The sequence below is a fragment of the Suncus etruscus genome, chromosome X (assembly GCF_024139225.1).
Source record: "Suncus etruscus isolate mSunEtr1 chromosome X, mSunEtr1.pri.cur, whole genome shotgun sequence".
Classification (NCBI taxonomy): domain Eukaryota; kingdom Metazoa; phylum Chordata; class Mammalia; order Eulipotyphla; family Soricidae; genus Suncus; species Suncus etruscus.
Genome location: NC_064868.1, coordinates 71,617,182 through 71,631,958, shown reverse-complemented (window position 1 = coordinate 71,631,958; position 14,777 = coordinate 71,617,182). Strand labels below are relative to the sequence as shown.

Here is a 14,777-nt window from a genome sequence, read left to right as displayed (position 1 = left end):
CAAAAAAGAAATACAAATAGCTAAAAGGCACATGAAAAAATGCTCCACATCACTAATCATCAGGGAGATGCAAATCAAAACAACTATGAGGTACCATCTCACGCCACAGAGATTGGCACACATCAAGAAGAATGAGAACAAGCAGTGCTGGCAGGGATGTGGAGAGAAAGGAATTCTTATTCACTGTTGATGGGAATGCCATCTGGTCCAATCTTTGTGGAAAGCAATATGGAGATTTCTCTAAAAGCTGAAAATTGAGCTCCTATATGATCCAGCTATACCACTCCTAGGGATATATCCTAGGAACACAAAAATGCAAACCAAAAATCCCTTTCTCACACCTATATTCATAGCAGCGTTATTTATAATAGTCAGACTCTGAAAACAGCCTAGATGTCCCTCAATAGATGAATGGTTAAAGAAACTATGGTACATATACACAATGGAATATTATGCAGCCATCAGAAGAGATGAAGTAATGAAATTTTCCTATACATGGATGTATATGGAATCTATTATGCTGAGTGAAATAAGTCAGAGGGAGAGAGATAAACACAGAATGGTCTCCCTCATCTATGGGTTTTGAGGAAAATGAAAAACATTTGTGTAATGATTCTCAGAGACAAAATAGGGGAGTACTGGAGGGTCCAGCTCCCGACATGAAGCTCACCACAGGGATCGTTTAGTGCAGTCACAGAAATAATTACACTGAGAACTATCATAACAAAATGTAACTGAATGAGGGAAGTAGAAAGCCTGTCTAGAGTACAGGCCAGTGTGGGGTGGGGAGGAAGGACACTTGGGATACTGGTTATGGGAATGTTGCACTGGTGAAGAATTATATATATATGTATATATAATATATATTTTATATATGTATGTTAAAAATCAAAAAAAAGAAAAGATAAGGCCTCCCAATTCTTACGACAGGCTGTGTTCTTTACACTGACTGTATAGAAAGAGGAGGTACAGTAAATGCACCCCATATACACCTCAACACAGACCCTTTGCCTGGTCTGTATTGTGAATTGGGGACAAAAATAAATAAGTAAATAAATAAATAAATAAATAAATACCATGGTTACAAGGTTGATCGTAATACTTTTTTTTCACGGATAAAGTGTTCATGATTGAGTTACAGTTATACAATATATAACAACCTCATCAGTGCATATTTCCCACCACCAATGTCAACAGGTTTCCTCTAACTCTACCTGCTGCCCTCTTCCTTTCCACTCACCCTCTCCCAACTGCCTCTGATGTGGCAGGCATTTTACTTCACTCACTCACTCACTCCTTTTTTTAAATACCTTTATTTAAACAACTTGATTACAAATATGATTATAGTTGGGATTCAGTCATGTAAAAACATCCCCCTTTCCCAGTGCAACATTTCCATCATCAATGTCCCAAATCTCCCTCCTCCCCACCCCACACCTGCCTGTACTCTAGACAGGCTTTTTACTTCCCTCATTCATTCACATTGTTATGATAGTTCTTAATGTAGTTATTTCTCTAACTGCACTCATCCCTCTTTGTGGTGAGCTTCATGTCAGGAGCTGGACCTTCCAGCCTTCCTCTCTTTTGTCTTTGAGAATTATTGCAAAAATATCTTTTCTCTTAAAACCCATAGATGAGTGAGATTATTGTCTCTCTCTCTGACTTATTTCACTCAGTATAATAGATTCCATGTGCATTCATGTATAGGAAAATTTCATGACTTTATCTCTCCTGACGGCTACATAATATTCCATTGTGTATATGTACCACAGTTTCTATAGCCATTCATCTGTTGAAAGGCATCTTGGCTGTCTCCAAAGTCTGGCTATTGTAAAAGGTGCTGCAATGAATATAGCTGTGAGGAAGGGATTTTTGTATTGTAATTTTGTGTTCCTAGGGTATATCCCTAGTAGCACTCACTCACTCTTGCTTGCTGTCCCCCTCTCGCTTTTCTTTTGTGAGAGTGTTGTTTGTGCTACTGCAAATGAAGGGGTGTCATAAATGTCCTTTCCATATTAGACCTTATCTAATATAACTTCACTCTACACTCATTGTAGCAAACTACCTACTATGGAAAGATCCTTCTGATTTTCATCTCTATTGTCTCTGGATATTATCCCCACACTGTCTCTTATTTTGCTTATTCCCACATATGAGTGAGATTATTTTATGTTTATCACTGTCCCTCTGATTCATCTTGCTGAGCATAATACTGTCCATGTCCATCCATGTATATCAAAATTCAGAAATTCATTTTAACAGCTGCATAGTATTCCGTTGTACAAATGTACCAGTTTCTTTAGCCACTAATCTCTTGTCCAGCTCCTTTTTGTTTTGTAAATAGTTCTGCAATGAACATAGGAGTTCAGAGGTAATTTTTATATTGTGTTTTTGTGTTCCTTGGGTATATCCTTAGCAGTGGTATTGCTAGATCTTAAGGAAGCTCAATTTCCAGTTTTTTTAAGGAATATTCATATGGTTTTCCAGATAGGTTGGATTACATGGCATTTTCACCAGCAGTGATGAGAGCCCATTTCTCCCCCAAATCCAGGCTAGCATTGGTTGTTCTTATTCTTTGTGATGTGTGCCATTCTATCAAGCTTATCCCAGAGTTCTATTGTCATCTGTTCACTTTCTTTGAGGAATTTTTCCCAGCATCATTTTTTGTATGAAGGTTTATGATGCTGATCTTCTATATCACTGATTCTGTTCTCAGAGGCTTTTGCTCTACTGGTGAGACTTTCCAGTGAGGTTTTCATTTATCCTACCATGTTTTTCACCCCGATATTTCTGTTTGAATTTTTCTCATTTATACTCTCACATCCTCTTGAGTTTTCTCAACTGTCTGTTCCATCATTTCTTCAAGCTCGTTGAACATTTGTAACATTTCCTCTCTAAAGTCCTTATCATAAATATTATGTAGGTAGTAGGAGTTGGTTGGGTCTCTAGAAATAGCTTCTTTATTCACAAAGAGTGGAGTTCTGTCTAGTTATACCATTGTGAACTTTGATGTATGGTACTTTTATTAAGTGTTGTGGTACAGTTCCTTGACTGGAAGAAATGCATAGCCACGTAGCAAAGCAGAATAGTGGCGTTCTTGCTGATCTCACTCTATTGAGCTCCAGCTGGGGATTTTTTCCCTATTAAGTCTCATGATGCTGTCCTGGCCACTTCCTAGCAAACTCCCCTCTCTGCCTCAGTCCTTGCTGGTGGGGTCCTTTACCTCTTGACACTGTCCTGGGCTCCACCAAAGATTTTAGAACCCCTTCTGCCTCTTCAGTACTTGGTGGTGGGGGTTGATTAACTCTCCATGCTGTCCTGGACTCTGCCAAATTGATGCCCCCTTTTGCCTCAGTCCTGGTGGTGTGTATCGCTTATCTCGAGATGCTGTTCGGGGCACTGCCTAACATAAAGCCCATCTGCCTTAGTCCTTGACCTTCTTGTATTCTTATTGTTTTTGTTTACTTTTTTGTTTTGGGGCCACATCTGTTGGTGCTCACGTGTTACTCCTCAGAAATCATTACTTAAGTACAAACATGTTTGTAACCATGGGGCTTAAATAAAGATACTAATAAAAAATAAAACTGCAAAAAATTCACTACTGGCAGGCTCAGGTAACCATATGGGATGCTGGGGATCAAAACAGGTCAGCCACATGCTAAGCAAATGCCCTATCTGTTTTGCTTATCATTCATGCCCACCTTCTTGTATTCTTATAATTTTTTTCTTTTTCTTTTCTTCTAATAGTCTTATAATTATTTCTTTTAACTTTGTTATTTAGGGACCTTTCATTTTATTCCATTCTTTTTTCTCTCTCTTTTCTTTTTATACTTCTTTGTAAATGCTGTCTTGTATTTTGTCTTCAAGTTTGTCTACATGTTTATCTCTCTGTGCAATTCTGCTACTATGGTTTGCTAATGTGTTCTTTAGCTCCTTCTATTCTATTTGTATGAATCTCATATTCTGAAAGATGAGAGAACTCTTTGAGTTTGAATTTCTCATCTATAGATTTCTTAATTTCATTGTCTATTCCTTGATTTCTGTTGTCAGGACATTAACTATTTAAGTCCTCATCAACTAGGCTCGAGTGTTTTGAAGTGCTTGGAGAGTTGCCTCGGTTTGTCTTCCTATCTGCAAATGCAGTACACCCCCTTAGTTTCCCCTTTGTTCTTTGCATTATGTGGCTTTTAATGGTGGAGTTTTAGGTTCTCCATTACTTTTGAAGTGATCTCTTTAATTGTTTCTATCAACACATTATGTCTACCAACTAGTGTATACTTCTGCCTTTCAGGTTATTTTTCTAATTATGCATGTTATTTGAGGATGCCAATATTACTCTGTTGGGCCAATGGCGTTTTGAGGCTGTATATTGTCTGAGAGAAAGAAGTTATATAGTCTACCTGCCTGGAAATAGAAGATAGTTATTGGAAAGTATTCTCCAGGACTCACTAGTATTTGAAAGATGTTCAAACTGGTAACTTTTGGGCCCAGGTCTTGGAAGGAGGGCAAAGTAGGCACAACTATGGGATCGGAGTTTCTGGTCTGGATTGCTAGAGCATGCAGATTCAGCTCCAGGAAGGCAAGACCAATCCTTAGCATGATTCAAGTGGAAGAAAGATATCAAAACTGGTGACTTTCTGGCCCAGTGGCCCAAGATGAGGGGGTAGTTGGCATAGCTAAGGGGTCTGTGGCCCTATGTTTGTAGGCTAATGCATGCAGATCTGAATTGCATTTTTAATCAGAATAAAATGGTTTCCGTGCAGAATTTTACATTCCATCATTATAATATCAATGATATTATACATCTATCTATACAATCTATACAACTAACTCAAATAGTTTTAAGATATATTTTTCAAAATAAATAATTGATGTAATAATACTCAGATGTTATGCATCCAACAGTTCTGCATTACTAAACATCCTAAAATACCAGCTTGTCAACTATAGACCTTGGGTCTCACTTCCTTGCCTCCTTAATCACAATAGTGAGAGAGTTCTTCATTTTTTGTCTAACTTATTTGTATATAATCTACAGGTTCTGATAAATTATAGATATAGTTTCTAGAAAATAATTTATATTTCTATGACTACATGGTGGTTAGAAATGAGAGTTGTAGCTTGGGCAATTCAGAGGCAGGTTTGGGCCCTGTTGAGATTGCCACTCTAGCAGGGTAGACTTCCATGCCCACTGAACAAAGACCCTGAAAGGAGAACCTTGAACACTGAGGCAGTCCCACCCAGCTGGGGGAGAGAGAGATGTTCACCTGTTAGAGCAAACATCTGGCATGTTACAATAGAGCCCAAATTCCTGGGATTTCCCCTAGTGACATAGACCATGTTCACCTAATCTTATAGGTCATTTTCCCCCTAGTCACACAGATCACATCCACAGACCCAATACACTGCCTGACCAGTGTATCTTAAAGGACTTTAAGTTTCCTATGTTCAATCTTCCTATGCGCAGGTAATCCTATTGACTGTATAACTGTTTAGATACTCCTTCTTCCTTAATAATAGAGTCATTTCACTGCAGTCATTCCCAAATGCCTTAATCATCCACCTCCAATTCTGTTCTGCAAAAGCAGAACCTTGGACTGGTGAGTCCTTGCAGAGAAAAATAAATGTCTTAAAGGTATTTAATTAATAACATAGTTTTAGTTATACAATATAACTATTGATATATTATTATATTGATATAATATTGATATAACTTGATATAACTAAATACAATATTGTCTTACTAAGAGCAACTTGTTTTTAAATTTACAGAGGACAATTCCAAGAGTGTGGAATATATATATATATATATATATATATATATATATATATATATATATATATATATATATATATATATTCCAAGAGTGTGGAACCACTGTGGAAGTGGTTTCTTAACTGCTGACTTGGAAAGTTAGCATGTCTTGGGGGAAGTTAGTTAAAAAAAGGTGTGATATGTGTGTTCTATGCAAGAAAATGAAACCAGTTCGTTGTGAATTGCATTGTTATCTCGCTAGCCTGTCCTGCAGGTAGTGAGAGCATGGGCTTCTGCGACTCAACTCAAAAGAAAAGAAAGAGGAGGTCAGTCTCTGAATATCCACGTGTTTATTGTTCTAAGCTCATCTTTTAAGGCAGAGATTACATAACATGGTTATGTAAGGATCACATGTTAGGATTACATAAACTATGATGGTTTACATTTTTTCATCTCATCTTCAGTCCATATAAGACCATCATGTAAGCCTACTTCCTGGAATATTCTGCTCTTCAACAAATAAGGGCAGGAACAGAGAGAGAACTATGACTTGCACTAAGAGTTATGTCCTGTGCCATTTGGCAGCCTGGACTCCTATAGTTTTAGGGCAGCTCCTTCTGTATGCCCCTGGCTAGCCAGGAAACTCCCAACATTGTTATAAGTATACCTTTAAATTCTATCTGCAGAAATGTTCTAATGCAAGGTCTCAAACTCACGGCCAACGGGCCGTTTGTGACCCTCCGTACAACATTTTGTGGCCCTACCCTAGAGGAATTTGTTTTGTTTTGTTTTGTTTTGTTTTGTTTTAGTTGTTTGGGTCACACCCCCCAATATTCAAGGCTTACTTGGATCACCCCGACTTTGCCTCCTGCGTCCCCCAGGTAAATTGAGTTTGAGACCTCTGTAAAATGTTTTTGTTTAGAGAAGTCTATGAGTTGAAGTAATTGGTTTTCACTGTATTTGGGATAATTCTTTGCTCATGCTTGTCACTTATAGACTGGAAGTATCTCTGAATTGGTACTTTATCCCCTACCTGTTCTTCACACAAGGGGGTGGTTGTGGTCTTTCTCTTGCCAATAGAGACCTCGGGTCTCAGGGAGAAACTTTTAACACGTTTGGTTTCCACAACTAGTCTATCTACCTGTGGCTATCTTTTGATAGTGATAAGAAAGAAAGCTTGTGGCAAGTTTCCTGCACCTGTTTATTGGCTTCTATCTTGTGTTGACATTTGGTTTCAGACCCCCACATTGCTTCTCTGGCAACTGAAACAGAAACATTGTCTACAACAGGTGAGATGTTCTCTGGGGTGATTTTGTGGTTACTCAAGTGGATAATTCTACCTTGGATATAGATGCTAGTTCCTATTTGGTTTAAAGATATGAGAATGGCTTGGTTTTTGGTCAAGAGACCCTGGCCTTCCTTCATATATATTTCTACTTTCTTTATTCCAACAATCAATATTAAAATACCGAAATACTAACATATTGGTCATTCTGGTATCAATCCTAAATGACATTATAATTTATATGTACTGTACAATTCAGGATGCACAGGCCAAGATTTCTGAAACAACTTCGGAAAACAAAACCACTTTTCCAGTAGTGACAGGTACTCAAGCCAAAAGCCCTGAGGCCACCCTGTGTTTACATTGATGGATCATCATCAGGAAAAGTCAGTATCACTGGACCCTCACTGACCACAACAGTGTCTACAAATTACAAGTCCACTCAACAAGTGGAACTTACCACTTTGATTCTCTTATTATTGAGGCCAGAGAGATAGCACACTGGTATGGTGTTTGCCTTGCATGTAGTGGACCCAGGACGATCCTGGATTTGATTTTCGGCATTCCTTATGGTCCCCCAAGCCCGGAGCGATTTCTGAGTTCAGAGCCAGGAGTAATTACTGAGCACCACTGGCCCAAAAACCAAAAAATAATTCTCCTACTCTTCCATGAAAATTGAGTCCCGTGTAACATGGTGACTCAGCATAAATGGTAGGCCTTTTCCCTGGGATTGTCTTTGCCTCTTTAAATGCTCATAACAAGGTTGTTCAAAATTTGCTTCAGCAATGAAAAGCCCTTTTTCAAAAACATTTCAAAACAATTTTCATTACTCAGATAAGATCTCGTTCTTGCCTGCCAGGAACATGCAACACTTTATATAAATGCCTTTCATTTTCACGTGAACTATCATATTCCATGGAGGCAAGCCAAATATATTGTTGATAAATATAACTTTTGCATTCCTTTGCATAAAAGAACATATATAGCTAAGGCCAACCTCTGTGGTTTTCAGACAAATGATTTATGGAAAATGGATATTACACATGTTAACTTCTTTTCTTTTTTTTTTTTTTTTTTTTTTTTGGTTTTTGGGCCACACCCGTTTGATGCTCAGGGGTTACTCCTGGCTATGTGCTCAGAAATCGCCCCTGGCTTGGGGGGACCATATGGGACGCCGGGGGATCGAACCGCGGTCCTTCCTTGGCTAGCGCTTGCAAGGCAGACACCTTACCTCCAGCGCCACCTACCCGGCCCCATGTTAACTTCTTTTCAAAGAAACCCAATCTCCATGTGGTTATGGACAAGTTTCTCATTTTATATGGACAATACTGTTGACTTCTGAAAGAACTAAAGTTTTTTGTACCTTTTTGCTTCAATTTTTTCTGTCATGGGCATTACCCAATCTATAAAAACAGACAATGTCCTTGCCTACACCAGTAAAACTTTTCAATAATTTTGCAAAGTATGGCAAGTCAAACATCTCATTGGTATCCCCTATAATCTGCAAGAACATGGCATAATTGAATGAGCTCACAGAAAGCTTCAAAATTCAATTACTAAAATACAGGAAAAGGGGCATGCACTGATGGACCTTATATCTTTAACAGTATTTTCATTAGACTTCTCAAATTTACCCCCAAGGAGAGCTACACACAGCTGTAGAAAGACACTTTAAAGAGGATACTCAAGTACAAAAAAATAATTAATTCACCTATTTTGCTAAAATTGATAATGAATGGATTGTTAGTAATTTCTTCATTCAATGAAAAGGATATGCTTATGTTTCCACAAATGGCAATCCTACCAAGAAACTCTGAGTCCCACTATGCCTTGTCAGAATCAGGATTCTCCAAAACAATGAAATTCAATCACTGGTCCATGATAAGGAACTGTTTAAAGTTTAAAGCAAAGAATTCTTGCCTCTTTCCACTATAGACTACTTGAGAGGACAAGAGTAGGAAACCAACTGTGACCATAATAGTTAACCAGACAATATGGTAACACTTCACATTGAGGCAGAGACTACTGGGATTGGAAATGATCAGTTCCATAATCTTGATTCTGTAGATGAGGGAACTGGTCCAGTTCTCACCAGACTTTTTAATTGAGGAAACACATGAAATCAATATGACAATGCCTATGTAATATTCCAAGTTTTATTGATTATTTTACCAAAACCATTACAAGGAGGATATTAACTGGTCAGAATCATTGGGACTTAAAGAATGTGACAGAAAATTTGGTAAAATTATGAGCCTATGTGCAGGACACACAGGTATATAAACCCAATAGTTAACCATTGGGAAGGTAAATGACTAGTTTGCAGGAGACAGTCAATAAGATGCATATGAACTACTTATATTTCTCATGAGAAGTCTCTATGAAGATATGAACAATGATGATGGGCAGGAAAGGAAAAAAGAGGAAGATAATGATCATGTCATTGACTTAAAAGCTACAGATCAAGCTTGGCAGAGAGACCAGCTGATTAATGAGTCTATTATTTCTACACTTTTCCAGGCCAGTTCAAGTCCATAGTCCAATGCCTCACCTTTCACAAAGAATCTTAGACATTTGAGATTTTTCTGCATTTATATTTGCCTTTGACATCTACAGATAAATACACATTTCAAGATTGCCTTAAGTTAGTTTTCAAAGAACTGAGAGATAATAATATGTTTTACTGCAGTCACTGCAACACAGAGGGATTATTATTTTTCTTTCTTTTCTTTTCTTTTTTTTTTTTTGGCTTGTCCCCTGTGTGTATTCTCTGGTGTTTTGTGAGATCTGACTAGTAAATGAAGCCTCTCCCACAGCCTCACCTACAAATATGGGGCTTTTCCCCTGTATGCGTCATCTGGTGTCAGATGAGAGACCACTTCACACTGAAGCCTTGTCCACAATCCCCGCAAATATGGGGCTTCTCCCCTGAGTGTGTCCTCTGGTTTCTGATGAGATGTGACCTCTGAATGAAGCCTCTCCCACACACACACTGCAAACATGGGGCTTCTCTCCTGAGTGTGTCCTCTGATGTCTGATGAGATGTGATCTCTGAATGAAGCCTCTCCCACACACACACTGCAAACATGGGGCTTCTCTCCTGAGTGTGTCCTCTGGTGTCTGATGAGATGTGACCTCTGAATGAAGCCTCGTCCACAATCCCCGCATATATGGGGCTTCTCCCATGAGTGTGTCCTCTGGTGTTTTCTGAAATATGAACTGTCACTGAAGGCTTGCCCACACACCCTGCAAACATGGGGATTGTCCCCTGTGTGTGTCCTGTGGTGTCTGATGAGCTGTGACCTCCAACTGAAACCTTGCCCACACTCCCTGCAAACATAGGGTTTCTCCCCTGTAAGCATCCACACAGAGGGATTATTTTAAAAAGAACAAAATATTGGAAACTGCCACCTATGCTTCTGATACATCTGAAGTGGTTTTTCCTATGATAATAACAGATGAAAAATCTACAGACCTAAGTGTATTTCCCTTTAGAAAACCTTAACTTGTAACAGTACACTATGGATTCTAAAAACAACCTTGAAGAACACACCTTACTCTGTTTTGAACCATTATGGTGTATGGCCTATTGTAGACTGCAGCAAGACAACGTTCATTAAACTTTGATAATCAAGAACAGAAATCAACACCTCGTCTGTGAAATCTTCAGTTCTTCATTTTTGGTGGTGGGGGGGCACACCTGATGATGCTAAGTGGTTACTTTTGGCTATGCTCAGAAATTGCTCCTGGCTTGGGGGACCAAATGGGATATGAGGGATGGAATCGAGGTCTGTCCTGGGTCAGCCACGTGCAAGGCAAATGCCCCACTGCTGCGGTACTGTTCCAGCCCAAGTTCTTCTGTATAATTCAAAGCAAACTGCAACAACTGCTACATCTACTTAGATGAAGTAGGTGTTCTACTAACTGTCTTTTATATATGTCTATAACAGTGGTGGGCAACCTTTTTTTTCAACTGAGCCAAATCTCACCAAAACCACATTGAAACTTATTTTGAAAGCCACAGAGGGCGGGCACTGACAGAGGCTAGGAGCAGTGTCCTGACTCCTGGAGCGGCCACCTGGCACACAGAAGAGCCGCATTAAAAAGTGTAAAGAAGGCAAAAGCCGGCTCCCTGTGTGTGACACCAGGCGGGGAAAATCCGCGAAAGTACACCGGCCCAGGGGGCCCAACTGTGAAAAACTGTGAGTGTGACCTGTCTATGTCTGTCTACTGTCCTCTTGCGTGAAACTCTTGTGAGTGGGGCAAAAAGAGGCTCCAGAAACCTCGCTCGCCCAGACGCCATTTTCAGGGAAGGACTACAGAGCATGAAAACCGGCAAAGCTTTGCAAAAGCCGGCTCCCTGTGTGTGACACCAGGCGGGGAAAATCCGCGAAAGTACACCGGCCCAGTGGGGCCCAACTGTGAAAAACTGCGAGAGTGACCTGTCTATGTCTGTCTACTGTCCTCTTGCGTGAAACTCTTGCGAGTGGGGCAAAAAGAGGCTCCAGCGGAGCACGGCCGCTCTGCTTTGCTACGTGGCCGTGCACTCTTTCTAAGGAAAGAACTCCATTGCAACAAGAAGGAAAAATCACACTAAGGACGGCGCTATATCACAGAAGCAAACATTTCTCTCCAGACTGTCTTCTCTGTTGCATGCTCGGGCCTAAGATTTGACCCAGTGTGAGGCTTCATCCACGGAGGACTCCCCTCCCTTAGAGGCAAGTCAGCCCATCCAGAAAGGGAGGAGCCAGAGGAGTGTGCTGCCTGCATCATATAGACAATGAATACCACCACAACACGTAGAAAAACCCACAATACAAGTGTGACAATGGGGAAACAACGCAGGCCAGCATCAGACATAGAGAATGAAGATGACAATTCTGAGGACCAGATAATGACCAACCAACTAATCAACCTCTCAGATAAGGACTTTAGACTAGCAATATGGAAGATGCTCAACGGACTCCAAGAAACCATGGATCGAGTTGAACAGAACACTAATAAGAACCAAGAAAATATGAAGACAGAAATCACAAAACTCCAAACTGAAATAACATGTCAACTAACAGGACTGAAAAAGTCAGTAAACGAAGTGAATGACAAAATGGATAAGCTCTGGGACAGGGTATCAGAAGCTGAGAATACACTTGGTGCTGTGGAAGATGAGATACATAACAATTCCATACAGCAGGAGAGATTGGACAAAAACTTAAAGCAAATGAGCAGACAATGGAAAAATTAGTCAAAGAATGGGAACAGATGAAAATAGAAGTCTATGATAAGATCAACAGAAACAACTTAAGAATCATTGGAGTCCCAGAGACCCAGGAAGAAAACTTCCAGGAAGAATCAACGGTCAAGAACATCATTAAAGAGAAACTTCCAGAGCTAAAGAATATATGTGATCAAATCCTGCATGCCCGAAGAGTACCAACCAAAAGAGACCCCAGAAAAACCACCCTAAGAAACATCCTAGTCACAATGACAAATCCCACAGATAGAGACAGAATTCTGAAAACAGCAAGATCAAAAGGGGAAATCACTTTCAAGCAAGCTTCCCTGAGATTTACAGCAGACCTGTCACCAGAAACACTCAATGCCAGAAAGCAGTGGTGGGATATTGTGACAAGACTGAATGAAATGAATGCTTCACCCAGAATACTATACCCAGCAAAACTCACTTTCCGGTTTGACGGAAGAATACATGGCTTCACAGACAAAAAACAGCTCAGAAACTTCACAGACACAAAACCAGTCTTAAGAGAAAAACTGAAAGACCTAATCTAAGACAAGACTACCCCAAAGACACACCAAATTTCGAAAAAAAGATGGCGTTAAATCTCAGGACAATTCTTTCTCTCAACGTCAATGGACTAAATGCACCAGTTAAGAGACACAGAGTGGCTAAATGGATCAAAAAACTCAATCCAACCTTCTGCTGCCTACAAGAAACGCACCTGAATAGTCAGAACAAACATAGACTCAAAATAAAAGGCTGGAGAAAAATTATCCAAGCAAACAACACCCATAAAAAAACTGGAGTGGCCATACTAATATCAGATAATGCAAACTTTATACTCATGAAGGTTGTAAGGGACAAAGATGGACATTTTATATTAATCAAGGTGTACGTAGAGCAGGAAGAATTCACTCTCCTAAACATATATGCACCGAATGAGGGGCCAGCAAAATATTTAATACAACTGTTGACAAATCTGAAAAATAATATCAACAACAACACAATAATTGTGGGGGACCTTAACACGGCTTTGTCAACACTGGATAGGTCAACCAGACTGAAACCCAACAAGAATATACTAGACCTGAGGAGAGAAATGGAAGAAAGAGGCCTAGTGGATATATATAGGACACTCCATCCCCAGAAACCTGGATACACATTCTTCTCCAATGTACATGGGACATTCTACAGGATAGACTACATGCTGGCACATAAAACATACCTCCATAAGATCAAGAGGATAGAAATTTTGCAGACTACCTTCGCTGACCACAAGGCTCTGAAATTGTTTGTGAACTCCAAAGGGACTCAGAAGAAACACTTTAACACCTGGAAGTTAAACAGCCTCATACTCAATCACCATTGGGTCCGAGATGAAATCAAGGAGGAAATAAAAAGGTTCCTGGAAACAAATGACAATAAAGACACAAACTATCAGAACTTATGGGACACAGCAAAAGCATTACTGAGAGGAAAATTTATAGCTTTGCAAGCACACATCAGGAAGGAAGAAGGAGCTTACCTGAGTAGCTTAATGACACAGCTAATAGAACTAGAAAATGCTCAACAAAAGGACCCAAGAATAGGAAGACAGAAGGAAATAACAAAGCTGAGAGCAGAAATCAACGAAGTGGAAACTCAAAAAACAATCCGAAAGATCAACGAAAGCAGAAGTTGGTTCTTTGAAAACATAAACAAGATTGATAGACCACTGGCAAACCTAACAAAGAAAGAGAGAGAGAGAGAAACTTGATAACTCGTATCAGGAATGAAAAAGGAGAGATCACTACTGATATGACAGAGATTCAAAGGGTAATCAGAAACTACTTTGAAAAACTCTACGCCACTAAAAATGAGAACCTGGAAGAAATGGATAAATTCTTGGACTCTTATAATCTTCCACGGTTGAAGGAAGAGGATGTAGCATATCTAAACACACCCATCACCACTGATGAAATTAAAACAGTAATCAAATGTCTGCCCAAAAACAAAAGCCCAGGTCTAGATGGATTCACTAATGAATTCTATCAAACTTTCCAAGAGGAACTACTGCCAATCTTGGCAAGACTCTTTCATGAAATTGAACAAACAGAAACACTTCCAAATAGCTTTTATGAAGCCAACATCACCTTGATACCTAAACCAGACAGAGACGCTACCAAAAAAGAAAATTACAGACCAATATCACTGATGAATGCAGATGCAAAGATCCTCAACAAAATCCTGGCAAATAGGATTCAATGCCTCGTTAAGAAGATCATCCACTACGATCAAGTAGGTTTCATCCCAGGAATGCAAGGCTGGTTTAACATCCATAAATCTATCAACATAATACACAACATCAATAACAAGAAAAATAAAAACCACATGATCATATCAATAGATGCAGAGAAAGCATTTGATAAGGTCCAGCACCCATTCTTGATCAAAACTCTCAGCAAGATGGGAATGGAGGGAACCTTTCTCAATATAGTGAAGGCCATCTACCACAAGCCAGT

At 39.5% G+C, this 14,777-nt stretch overlaps 1 non-coding gene across 1 annotated transcript; it reads left to right on the top strand.

Moving 5' to 3' along the window:
- The first annotated feature begins 908 nt into the window (after window positions 1–908).
- LOC125999805 (small nucleolar RNA SNORA51) lies at window positions 909–1,042 on the top strand. The gene has a single exon (XR_007492274.1). It is a non-coding gene; the product is annotated as a small nucleolar RNA SNORA51 (small nucleolar RNA).
- Window positions 1,043–14,777: the final 13,735 nt, after the last annotated feature.